The 9,913-nt window shown below is 38.4% G+C and overlaps 1 pseudogene across 1 annotated transcript; it reads right to left on the bottom strand.

The window, feature by feature from the left end:
• Nucleotides 1-5,930: 5,930 nt before the first annotated feature.
• LOC105992385 lies at nucleotides 5,931-6,326 on the bottom strand (annotated as a pseudogene). Its single transcript, XR_001175405.1, has one exon. The product of XR_001175405.1 is annotated as a mitochondrial import inner membrane translocase subunit TIM14 pseudogene (transcript).
• Between the last annotated feature and the right edge of the window lie 3,587 nt (nucleotides 6,327-9,913).

Raw genomic sequence — 9,913 nt, 5'->3', positions numbered from 1 at the left:
GAAATTGCTGGATTTACCATATGATAGATGTTTGGCTAAACTGACATATTCTTAATCCCTTTTTCCCTTGAGTTTTTCACTATAGAGGTGTGAAGAAGCTAACCTTTGCTCTTTCAGTTGTCCTTTTAGCCAGGAAAGGACATCAGTCCTTGCATGTATGGCCATTCACACAGTTCTAGCTAATGGGGTATAAGTGAAAGTCGATAGTACCATTTCCTAGAATGCTTTTGCTCTCTTCACATAAGGAACAATTGCCAAATGGCAACACTTGCTTTGATTATGGTTTGGTGTCTAGAACTGCAAGCAGACATTTGTCATCCATGAGGTGACAGGCAAGAAGGAAGCCAAGAGACTCTCGGAGATATCATCCATACCACCTTAAGTTGAAGAATCAATGCCAGTACTTATCTACTGGACATTTTGCTTATCAGCCTCATTGAGTCAAACTCTTCATGTCCAGTTAAGATTTCTTAATTGATAAATACTTGTGGTAAATACATCTAAATTGTTATAAATCTGTCTCAGTGCTGTGTTTTACAAAATGTGGCTTTTGGGATCTCTGATTAGTGATTTAAAATTCCTTGGAATGTTTTCTTGGAATCTGAACATTAACTGAATTTTTCAGGTGATCCAAATGCATGTTATATTTAAGAAATGCCAATCAAGTATTGAGTTGGCAAATTCATCTTTGTTGGATAATTATTGAATATGTACTAAACCCTATGTCCTGTATTAGCACTGCAGAGGCAAAAATGGATAAAATGACTTTACCCTTGAAAGGCTTACATTTCTGCTGGCAATTTCAGCTTAAGGTGGTAATTTTTGGGCAGAAGGCCAGTCTGGGAGATGTAGAAACTCTACCTGGGAGGAAAGAATATTTCAGTCTTGCAGTTTATATATGCTTTTATCTTGCTCATTTGACTTCAGGGATGTTCTCATTCTCCATTTGTGGGACCCCTGACTGCCCAAATTTTAAACAGCATTTTTTTTCTTTTTATGTGCCATTCCTAGGGCTTGAACTCAGGGCCTAGATACTGTCCTTGAGCTTCTTTGCTCAATGTTAGTGCTCTACTACTTGAACTATAGCTCTACTTCCAGCTTTCTTGTTGGCTAACTTGATTAGAGTCTCACTGACTTTTGTTCATGGCTGGCTTTGAATTGTGATCCTTAGATCTTAACCTCCTGAGTACCTAGGATTATAGGCATGAGCCACCAGCACTTGGTTCATACAACATTGTTTCCTTTTTTTTTTTTTTGCCAGTCCTGGGGCCTGAACTCTGGGCCTGGGCACTGTCCCTCAGCTCGTCAGCTCAAGGCTAGCACTCTACCACTTGAGCCACAGGTCCACTTCTGGCTTTTTCTGCTTATGTGGTGCTGAGGAATCGAACCCAGGGCCTCAGGCATGCAAGGCAAGCACTCTACCACTGAGTCACCTTCCCAGCCCCCAACATTGTTTTCTTAATGGAGCTAATTTCCTAATTTTATAGTTAAGATAGTTAAAATTGTATATTATTTTTCATTTTTGTTATGATTTTTACCAATAATTTTTTATTTGGGTCAGTTCTTTTTCATGGAAAATTTTACAAGGACAATTTACCAGTTTATAGCTGTATTGTTTCATTTTGTGCTCATGATACCAACTAAACCCAATTTGCTCAATTAAAATGCTACAGACACAAATTTTGTCAAGAGGGTTGATTTATATCATGTGGTATTTTAGTTGTGGCTAGTTTCATATGCTTCTGATTAATATTTCTCAGATCATTTTTAATTTTTTAACAAAATATGATTTTTGTATTCAAGTATAAAAATTTTGTGAATTTCTTTTCTTTTTTTCCTTTGTTTATAGGGCTTGAACTCTGGGCCTGGGTGCTGACCCTCAGCACTTCAGCTCTACCACTTGAGCCATAAGGCTACTTCTAGCTTTTTCTGTTTACATGGTGCTAAAGAATCGAACCCAGGGCCTCATGCATGTGAGGCAAGCACTCTACCACTGAGCCACCTTCCCAGCTCCTTTTGTGAATTTTTAAATGTATAGTTTGTCAGTTAATTTGAATTGATTATTTCAGGGATGTTTATTTTTACAAAGTTAATAAAAGATTGAATATATATCTAAATGTGGTATATATATTTATATAAAATTCTAGTCAATTCATGAAAAAAATTGAAGCAATATTTCTCAGCTATTCTAAGGCTGATGGGTCAGGCAGCGTATGTCAAGTGCTTTGACATCCAATAATTCTATTTGGTTTAGATTAATTCAGATGCTGGGTACTAAAGACCCAACCTTGATGGACAGGAGGGTAAGTGGGGATGTCTAGGTGGTGTGGCTAGGGTCAGCGTGGACAGAGTGGGCGTTCAGTGAGGACTAAGGCCAGGTTACTGTGTCAGTGTTGGAACAATGGGATGACAGGAATAATTTTGTATTTCTCTTCATGGATGATTAGGAAAGTTCATCTCAATAAATAGTGTCATCTTTAATCAGCATGGTTGAAAAAAGCAGAAGTATAGACAGAAATTAAGAATTAGAACATCACAAAATGGTGAGACAAAGGACAAAGGGGGAACCAATGCAACAGTGATACTCACAAGACACTGTTGGTAATGAGCTTTGCAACTTGTTGGGGGTAGGGGGGGGGTGGATTGGAGAGTCAGGGAGCCATGGCGGGAGGGAAAGTGGGAGAAAACAAGGGAAGGGGTAACACTGTTTGATAAGAAATGTATCCATTACTTTACAGATGTAACTGTAACCCCTCTGTACATCAGCTTTACAATAAAATAAAATAAAAATTTTAAAAAGAACACTTTGTGACGGTGAAGATTGGATATGTTGTTGGGATAATGAGCAAGCATGAGTTGGGAGAAAAAGACTGATATGCAGGGAGAGGAGGTGGCGACTGTTAGAGCAGTATCAATGAGAAAATGTGAAGAAGAAGTAAGAACACTGAGATCTGGATTTGTGCTGTGGCCCGGTTAGTAGAGGGCCTGCGTGGATTTGTGAGCAGTCAGGGTAGTTGAGGACTGGGCTTGGCAACTTGCTTTTGGTGTGCTCAGCATATTTCCCCACCTCCCTCCTGGCAATGGCACCCTCCTTTATGTGGGGAGCTCTCCCACTGTGGGTCCTAGGATTTGCATGTGAGCCAGGCTGGGCTGTTTATGGCTGTGAGAGTAAGGTCAGTTTGAGCCATAGTAAATTACAGGTTCAAAAGATGATGTTTAGTAGGTTTTGGTATATATTAGTTTAGAACTCAGAGGAGAATTTAGTTAGCATCTGAGTAAATGACATTTAATGTCCTGGAATCTCATGAGGATACCCACTGAGTAAATCTCCCATTAGTTGGAGAGAGGGCCAAGAGTCCTATCAGCACTAAATGATAACAGAAGAAAAAATTTTGAGCTACCTGAAGAATATGGACTGTGTGGAAGGCATGTGAAGGAAGCAAGAGTGGAAGGAGTCAGCTAGATAACAGGAGAGGGGAAGTATATTGAGGAATGCACTGATAATTGGATGTGGCATGAAGTCATTGACTTTGACAGGAGTAATTTTATTGGAGAGGTGGGCATTTAATGCCTCGTGTGTGTGTGTGTGTGTGTGTGTGTGTGAGAGAGAGAGAGAGAGAGAGAGAGAATTGAAGAAGAGGAGACAGGAAGCACAATATTATTTAGAAAATGTTGAGGGAGATGGGCAAGGGGGAGTTTTTTTAATGAGGAGTTAATATAGCATGCACATGCATTGATGCTGGTGGGGATGAGCATATAGAGAGGAGAAACTGAAAGATCTGCTCATAGATCATTGAGATTTTAAGTTTAAAGGGAAGTGGATTTTTCTCTTAGTTCATCAACTAGTGGCTACCATCTCAGCAGAACTGGATATACCTACATGTTTGTCTTTAATTTTTACCATTTTATATTTTCAGGGTGTCTATGAGCATGCACCATACCCTATGACTTTATTTTCTTTCTTTCTTTCTTTCTTTTTTCTGGTCCTAGGCCTTGAAATCTGGGCCTGGGCTCTGTCCCTAATCTCCTTTCGCTCAAGGCTAGTACTCTACCACTTGAGTTATAACACCACTTCTGTGATTAATTGGAGATAGAGTCCCCACAGACTTTTCTGCCTAGGCTGGCTTCAAACCTTGATCCTCAGATCTCAGCCTCCTGAGAGGCTAGGATTCCAGGTATGACCCCCTGGCACCTGGCTTGTGACCATGGTTTTATTTATTATTTACTTATTTATTCATTTATTTAGCCAGTCCTGGGACTTGAATTTAGGGCCTGGGTACTGTCTCTAAGCTTCTTTTGCTCAAGGCTAGCACTCTATCACTTGAGCCACAGCACCATTTCTGTTTATGTGGTACTGTGGAATTGAACTCAGAGCTTTATGCATGCTAGCAAGCACTCTATCACTAAGCTCATGGCTTTAATTTAAAAAATATTGTAAAGGTGATGTACAGAGGGGTTATAGTTACATAAAACAGGTAATGAGTACATTTCTTTTTTTTTAGTGGATTTTTTATTGTAAAATTATCTGTTCACAAAGATTTTCAACTTCAGTACTCCACATACTTGGTTATTTTTGAATCCAAAATGACAAAAAATTTGAACTACACCACGTGCTCAAACAAGGCAATGCTTTATCTGCCTTCCTGTTTCAGTGTGCATATTGTAAACAACTGTCCTTTATGTGCTCCTTTTTTTTTGGGGTGGTGGTGGTCAGGGGTGGGGCTTGAACTCCAGGCTGGCGCTTTTTTACTCAAGTCTAGCTCGACTACCACTTTGGGCCACAGTGCCACTTCTTGTTTTCTATGGGTTAACTGGAGGTAAGAATCTCAAGAACTTTCCTGCCTGGCTTTGAGCCATGCTTCTCGGATCTGTCTCCTTAGTAGCTAGGATTACAGGCTTGAGCCACCATATTGACTGGTGGGACAGGTATAATCAGAACCTCACAGTAACCTTAATTTCCCTTAGGAAGAAATTGTTCTGTAATTGTTTTATTTTATAGTAGGACACTGAAATACTAGAACCAACTATATTCTCAGCTCCCTTGTCCCTAAAATTGCTACTTTTTAAAAGTTCTTCCCCCTCCCCCAACCAACCAACCAAAAAAGAACTCTGTATAAGACTGGAAAGAGTCAATACTTTAATATGTCCCTAAAGGGGTTCCAGCAGTAAATGCTCACCTTCACTATTTTCATACAGAACCTGACAGTGAGTTGAGAAAGTTTAGGTGGTAGCTATAATGATTTATCAGTTTCAATAACAAAACTTGGGATTTATTGACTGACTAGTTTGCCTTGTGTTATATACATTTGTGTTAGATACATTTTGTTAGACTGTCACCTTCCTTCATATCATTGAAGTTTATTAGTATGTAATAATAGTACAGACAAATACTTTGGTAAGTATCACTAATGTTAGTCTTGTCCATAATTGTAGATTGGATTGCATTTTAAAAACATATAAAAGGATAATTTTATATAAAAGACCAGTAAAAGGGAGACAATGCAAATTTACCTTTGACTTACAGGAACTGTATAGTCAATATGTAGATTTTAATGTATGAAACTTGAATTGTTACTTACACATAGGTAATTTCTTAAGATCATTGTTGTGGCTAAATACTTAGTAGGTGGGCCCAGTTGTATCCTAGCACCCTGAAGCAGCTCAACAGTATGAGAGTTCCCTAATACTATTGACTACACCTGACTGGGATAGGGCTTTTTTAGGATAGGGGCTTTGAATTAAATAGCACACAGACACCAAATTATTTACTAAATAAGCAAATATATTCAAGTGGTGTACACCTGTCATTTAATACTAGCTCCAAATACTCTAATATTCTTAATGTTCTCAAGCTAAATAAAATATTCCAAAGCTTTGCTTTAGCTTGTTTGTGCTGAATCATTTTTAAAAACTTTATTTGAGGCATTTTATTATAAAAAGTTGGTACCCATAAATTTTTTAGCTTGACCTTCTAGTAAATCTTTAGCTTCATTTATTTTGGCTGCTATGTAAGGCGATCCTCCTTTGTCTGGGTGATTTAAGAGCATAATTCGTCGATGAGCATCTCTTATCTTTCCTTTATTGGCAGTAGGGCTTACACCTAATATTAATGCTGTTTCCCGCTTTGTCATTTTGGGTTCAAATCCACCTCTGTAATAGCCACTGCTGAAGGCAGATTTTGGTAGGATTTGGAAAACTTGTTTTACTTGAGGCTCCATATGCTTCATGGCTTGTAAAACGTAACGGCCTGCAAATCCTGCAGCAGCAATGGTCAGCCCAACTGCTACCGCTGTACTGGCCATGGCTCCACGCGGCTACCTTCCTCCACCGGGAGCGTGTTTCATCCTCGCCCAGAGTCCTGGCCTTCACCCCAGGCACAACCGGGCGGCCTCTAGGTCTCCGTCCCAGGAGCCCGGCAGATGAGTACATTTCTTTTTGAACAGTAAAATGGCTTTTGAAAGAGAAGTTAGGCTATGGATAAAAAGTTAATTTCCAGTCTTTGAGGAGAGTTTCATCATCCTCAGGATCATTTTGGAAGTCACACATTTTGGAAGTGTTGATATGATTGATGCTAATATTGATTACCTAGATAAAACTATACCAACTGCTCACTAAAGCTGACTTTATAAAAGATAATACAGATATGCATCAAACTAAGTGAACAAAAATAAGAAAACCAATTATCTGAGTGCTAATGATGAAGTATTTGATGGAAGAGTCTTTTCAAATGTTTAGTAAAAAAAAGTATGTTTCTTGGCATGACTATGCAGCAGGGGGAGCAGCCAGGGAGAGAATGGATCTTTACAGAAGTGAAGAGTCATTAAAATCGATTAGAAACTGACTAGGCTAATGTGAGGACTTTTCTCTCCATTAGAAACAGACCATCCTGCTTTATCCTACATTATTATTTTTTAAAAATAATATGAAAGACTAAGAACATCTAATGCTTTCTAGATCTCAATGAACAGTTAGAACAAATCCTTCTTTCCTCCTTGTTCAGACTTCATTTTGTCAAGTTACTTTTCTGTGGTTCTCCTTTAGAAGACGGTTGCAAAATCCAACAGGCTTATTATGTGCAGCCAACAATATTAATGAGTCATTTCTCTGTCTCCAAGATGAAGAGAATATTCTTTTACATTTATGTATAATAGACAGTGTAGTTTGGCACATCAAATGGTTGCAGGAGGAGGAAGACAGAATCACCCTGGATGGTTATAGTGATAGACAGACTGGTCTAGGTCATCAGACCTAATGGGTTTGTTATGGTCTATCATGTGTGAGTTTGGTTAATACTTCGTTAATTTATTAAAGCCAGAGAACAAAAAAAACCTGAGAAAAATAATGGCTTGGTTCCCAGAACAATTTTCCACAGATGGCTAAGAGTGTGCTTAGTAGACAAAATAAGACAAAACAAAAAACCAAGGGTACTATTTGGCCTGTCTGTTGATGGAAGCCTCTAAAAGTTCATATACTTCTTTTAATGCCTCAGAGATGGTGTGAATACCCATCCAGTATTTCTCTAGTAATTAGTATTGGCTTCAGTGTTGTCAGAACAGCCATTTGTAATAATGGGTAACCAGAGCCCTCCCTGAATTAAGTCTGCTTAAAGTCACAGTGGCTTCTTTTGGGAAGATTTTACTTGATAGTTACATGGATAAAAATGACTTCAAAAAAGTGACATGTAAGCCAGGCACTGGTGACTCCTGCCTATAATCCTAGCTACTCAGGAGATTGAGATCTGAGAATGGCGGTTTGAAGCCAGCCTGGGCAGGACTTTGTGACACTTTTATCTCTAATAAAAACTACTCAAAAAAAGCTGGAAATGGTGCTGTGACTCAAGTAGTAGAGCACTTTCCACAAGCAAAAGAAGCTCAGGGACAGTGCCTAGGCCCAGAGTTCAAGCCCAAGGACCAGAAAAAAAAAATGACATATAATCTTTGGTATAAAGGATGAATAGTGTTATTTTTCTTTAAGTGAGAAAGTTATTGTCATATTCTGAAAATTACAAAATCATTCATATATATGTTAATATTGATAACGTAAGGAATAATAAAATAGAGCCCATATATTCATGACCAAGTACAAAAACATTTACTGATGAGAATTAATTTCTTTCCTGGGACTCTCTCTCCCTAATCTCATTTTCTTCACCCTATGTATTTCCTCAGAAAGAATTTGAAATCAACATTCCATTGATATTCTTTATATTTTTCTCTGTTGATAATTATCTGAATAATATATTATTTAGTTTTGTGTTTAAAAAGTTTTATCTCAGCCAGTGGTTCAGATCTGCAATCCTTCCTGAATTCTGAGTAGGAGGCTGAAGTCTGAGAGTCATGGTTTGAAGTCAGTCCAGACAAGAAAAGTCTATGAAACTCTTATCTCCAATTAACCACTAAAAGGCTGGAAGTGGAGCTGTGGCTCAAGAGTTAGAGGACTAGCCATCAGCAAAAAAGCCCATGTACAGCATCTAGCTCCTGAGTTCAAGCCAGGGATTGGCAGAAAAAAAAAAACAAACTCTTATAATTGAGAACTTACCTAGCATGCATGAGGCTCTGGATTCAATCCCTTGCACTACCCATTTTTTTTGTTTTGTTTCATATTAGAATGTGTTTTTCTTTATCATCTGATTTCCTACCCCTCAATATAATCTTTGAAAATTGGTATTTGTTTGTTGTTGACGAGTCTAGAATAAATCAGAAAGGTTTGTTAATTTTGACGTGAGAGCCAAAAGCAGACACACAGAGCAATTAAAGTCTCGGGGACAAAAAAAAAAATGAAGTTAAATCTAGAAGTGGCACTATGGCTCAAGTGGTAGAGTGCTCACCCGGAGCTGAAGAGCTGAGGGACAGCCCCAAAGGCCAGAGTTCAAGCCCCATGACCGACAAAAAAAAAAAAGGAAGTTAAAGTCTTGGGAAATAGAGTTTGTGAGAAAGAAAAATAGTATTGGGATAATTGATATGCCACAGATTAGATGGAACTTCAATAACCTCTAAACATCCTTTCTGAGTCTCTGGCTTAGGGAACAGATTGTCTTTTCTTTGACTTTTTTGATGTGTCATTTCTTTTAGTCTGAGGTATATCTTGCCTGTCAATCATTTCCTTGAAGGTTACATATGATGACTGGCCAGAGGTTCTACTTTACCCATTCATTTTCCTACCAATCAGATTTCCATTACTAATGCAGCTCCCCTTACTGCTTCCTCTTCTTCTACAGTGAGATGACCCAGGCCTGCAGAAAGCAGTCTCTAGAAGACCAAGAGAATACAGTCTTGTGAAAACCAGAAGGAAAGAAATCCTGTTGTTTTGATAGATAGGGAGAAGTGAGATTTGGGAGTTTGTATTCATAGTATTTTGATATAAAAATTATTCAACTCATATTTGTTAAAAAATAAACTCTGAATATGGTACAAGAAGCTCCTATCAGTGATCCTAGCTCAGGAGATGGAGGTTTGTTTGGAAGATCATGGTTTGAAGCTAGACAGAATAGAAAAGTCCTTAAGATTTGATCTCTAACATAAGCAGCAAAAATCTGGGGTGGAGGCATGGCTCACGTGATAAGAGTGCCAGCTGAGCAAGCAAGCCAAACAAGGGCAAGGCCCTAAATTCAAACCTTGTTTTTTTTTTCTGTATGTGTATTCAAGATGCTCATACCTGTTTTTGTAGGTTTGTACTATGTTACAGAATCACTGTAGCCTGTTTTAAAAAATGAAGTGATTTTTAAATTTATTTTCATTTTTATTCTTATATTCTTTTTTATTGTAAAAATGTTATACAGATGGGTTACAGTTACATGAATAAGGTAATGAGTACATTTCATAGCCAGCATTGTTACCTCCTCCTTTATTTTCCCCCATCATCACTTCCCTCCCCACCTCCCCAACTCCTCCCGCCTCCCCCACCCGACATTGTA

Source organism: Dipodomys ordii, unplaced genomic scaffold (assembly GCF_000151885.1).
Source record: "Dipodomys ordii isolate 6190 unplaced genomic scaffold, Dord_2.0 Scaffold83, whole genome shotgun sequence".
Lineage (NCBI taxonomy): Eukaryota > Metazoa > Chordata > Mammalia > Rodentia > Heteromyidae > Dipodomys > Dipodomys ordii.
Note: the sequence above shows the minus strand (reverse complement) of the source record. Positions and strands in the feature narration are given on the sequence as shown.